Below are 3,875 nucleotides of genomic sequence, written 5' to 3' on the forward strand. Positions count from 1 at the left end.
GTTACTTCTTGTCACTGTGTTGCTCTGAATCGCTGACTATCATCAACCTTCTGCTGCTTTCTGTTTCATAAGAGGAAGAACCACGACAGATCATGTGACACTTTTCTTTATAAAAACCCAACCAGGAAAACACCTTCAGAGGCATCTTTTCTTCTGAAACACAGCGATGGCTTCTTCCTCTCTCACAGGTGAGACGATCAGTGCTTTAACAACTTTTATAAAATAACCTGACTGTTTTATTCATAACAGAAAAGAGAAAAGAAAGGAATCCGTGTTGATGCGTCTGCTTTTACTTTCGTTTTTCTCAAAATGCAGTTTGTGTTCATTTATCCAGACATCGACAAATCTTAATCTTAATATAAAGTATATGTAAAGTTAGAAATATGAGCTGAGTTGTTATTATAGTGGTTAATAATGGTTTTAAGACGATAAAATAGGGAGTCTTCTTGAACGAGGACGTTTTTTTTTTTTCAAGAAGGGACAAGTAATCGCAGAATCAGAATGTCATTTTAACCCTTTTATGCCAGAGTTTGTTGGAGCCATCGTGATCAAACTTTGAAAATAACACTATTAATATAATTGCGAGACGTCATCTCAGAATATATGTTGAGAATAACTCTCAGCTACTACCACATCACATTTGAGCTCAGTGTCTATTAAACTGACTGACTTATAGCCATTTCTGTGCTGGCTAATATAAATTAGCTGTGGCCCCCATCCTAAATTAGATTAACTTCAAAAGTTAATCATTTGTAGATGTGCATCCAGTAATAAGTCCCTGAAAATCTCATTAAAATTCATCAAGTTGTTCTTGAGATATTTTGCTAACAGACAGACAGGGTTGACTTGCACAGTTAAGTTTAATGTTAAGCAAGGACACTGCTTATAGAGTCGTAATTGGATTATTTGTTAAGAATGATGCTCACCTACTTCCTTGTCAAATTTTAGCTCAATATCTATAAAACTGAATGTATTATTACCATTTATGTGTTGGCTAAATTTAGCCAGCTGTGTCAGGCATCTTGGTTTTGGGTAGCTCCAAAAGTTAATCAGTTGTAGACTTGCATCAAATTATTATTTGTATAAAGTTTTATAAAAATCCATCTAGTGGTTCATGAAATATTTTGCTAACAGACAGACAACGTTGACATCAAATTGTGAATGGCTACATTTAAAAAAAAGATCACAATATGTGTTGCGTATCACAAAACTTTAGGTCAATATTTGCAAAACTGATCAAGTTATAACCATTTTTGTGTTTGTTTAATGTTTGTTTACTGGCACTGACTATTTAAAATGGAGTTTCACCTGAAAAGCCTACTAAACATTCGTTCAGGAACATTTAAAGCTCCATTCTTATTTTAAAATGTCTTTTTTTTACACATGTAGCAAAGTTGTATTTTTATTGATTCAACTTCTAAAAAACTCTCCAATATGTTTATTGAAAGAGTTTATCTTCCTCCAGAACACAACGACCTAAAAACTTCACCAGAGCTCTTATATTTATGTTTGTTATCACTTCTGTATTTCCTGGTATGAGTTCCACTTCTGGTCATGAGATCAAGCCTGTTGCATCATTTGTGGATTTTAATGAAAAGTCTGCCGCAGCTAAAATTTGTAGAAGTGATACTTACTGACACGGCAGCCCCTCACCGCCCACCTGCGTACGTCACAGGAAGCTGTGTTTGGTCAATATGAACGAACACAAGGGTGACATGCAATCATCAAAAAAACTGAAGAGTCAAAGCCTTAAAAACAACACCTAACATGTCAACTAGTTTTTATTCATCATCATCAAATGACTTTGTCTGGTTTAAAAGGCTTTAAACTCACATTTTCAGGCTGTCAGAAGAAAATGTTCAGTTCATGTTCCTTTAAGCGACAGTTTTAAATTACTTCTGTTTCTGAAACAAACAAAAGGTAACAAACAGGGACCGACACAACCAAAAAAAAAAAAAAGTGGCACAAATGATACAAACAAGAAGAGGAATGTATGAATCTACACCTTAGTAAAATAATTAAAGGAGACCAATCATGGGTCCTAGAAATTTTTAAGGTATGTCTGTGGGCTATCCAGACCATGTTCATTCAATTTAATGCACAAAATAATTCTCAGATAGTAAAATTTCCCATTTTCTAGTTCTGCCTGCTCTGACTTCCGTTCAGAAGAGCTGTTTATGTTAATGAGCTCTGTTGGTAACGCCCTCCAAAAATCTGTTGACATTAACTCCGCCCTCCAAAGCCAGCGTTTACGTTAGCATGGCTAATAATAGCAGAAGCTCCYTTGTACAACCATATGAGACCCAGAGGCAGAGTTGTGGTCCCAGCTTCTTCTTTTTTCTCTCTCCCTCTCCTCTGCTCTGCGCTCACTCTGCATGCTGTTACCAGAGCAGGGAGCAGCAGCGGTCAAAATACCTCAGAAACTCGAACAAATAGGCTTTAACAAGGCTTTAATAAGCTAAACAATAGACGTACATGAGAAAACGTGTTCATAACGAATGAAAATAAATAATTAAATTGTTTGTGTCTGTCTCGAACCCTGGTCTCCCTCTCTCTGGTCCAACACTCTACCCATTGCCCTATTGGAGGCTTGTTGTAATTTGAGCTGTGCATTACACAACAACACGGTGACGGCTTTTTATACTGAGGAGGTGGAGTTTCACCCTGGTGAGGGGCTGAACAAAGGTTCCGGTGGGTTGTCGTACAGCTTGTGACATCACAAAATGTAGGAAGTATAAAACTTGTCATTAATATACATTAAAAATACATTTACTTACAGTAAATATGCCGCTGGGTGCATTTTGTTTGGTCCTAGGACTGTTTTTTTAAGAAGTACATACCCAAAGTTGAGTAAAAAAAAACCTTTAAAAAGTGAATTTTGCATAATAGGTCCCCTTTAATTGTGTGCATAATAAGTTCTATAAGTTTGCGAAATAGAAGAGTTCCAAAAATCTTTGTTCTCATTTCCTTTTTTGAGGTTTTCCTCTGATCAGTAACAACAACAAACTCATTATGTCTGATTTTAAAACACATTAAAACAAAAAAAAAGAGAGAGAGAGAGAGATTTAAACCACCATGAAGCTCCTATAGCTGTGAGCACGTTACATACAGGTAAATTCATTTCTTCAAAGTCAACATTTGTGAAAATGATAGAATAATAAACAAATTGTGTAGTGTGTTGTTCTTCTGTCGTGACAGAGTAATGTCAACAACAGGAAGTGAAAACTATACGAGGATGTAAGAGCTTCTTGGCAACAGTGTTTTTTTTTTTTATTTAACCTATCAGATGATATTTGACACTTTAGAAACTTCTGCATGAAAATAAAACAAAGTTTCAGTGTTTTAAGCATCAGAACATCTGAATTTATTTTAAAATTTAGCCCAGTGGTGATTCATTTCAGTGCTGGAAATCAAACAAGGTGAAAACTCTGATTGTTGCACATCCTGGTTGAAAGGTTTTCCTCATGTTGGGACACAGTAACACATATTGTTTGTTACTAAACCAATCAGGGCTACTTTAAAAACCCTCCTTCCTCCTCCATCAACTCAATAAATTCTCCTTGGTTCCTGATGCAGTGTTGGTTCTGGTTCTGTAGGCTCTGTTGCCCGGTTTAAATGGTAAAGAAACTCCGGACATGTGACAACACATTGAAAAGAAGTGATTATATCTAACAGGGTCTGAGAGAAGTGAGAGTTTCTTTAAAGGGTTCCATGATTAGTTGTAACATTAGACTTTAAATGATAAACATATATTTTAACTGTAAAATAAAGACTAAAAATACTGTAGGATGTTTGGTTTTTATCATTTTTAAACTAAAAGTTTAAAAATATATTACATGGACAGGGCCGTTTTATTTACACACAAACATTCTGGG

This window comes from Austrofundulus limnaeus, unplaced genomic scaffold, assembly GCF_001266775.1.
Source record: "Austrofundulus limnaeus strain Quisiro unplaced genomic scaffold, Austrofundulus_limnaeus-1.0 Scaffold175, whole genome shotgun sequence".
Taxonomy (NCBI): domain Eukaryota; kingdom Metazoa; phylum Chordata; class Actinopteri; order Cyprinodontiformes; family Rivulidae; genus Austrofundulus; species Austrofundulus limnaeus.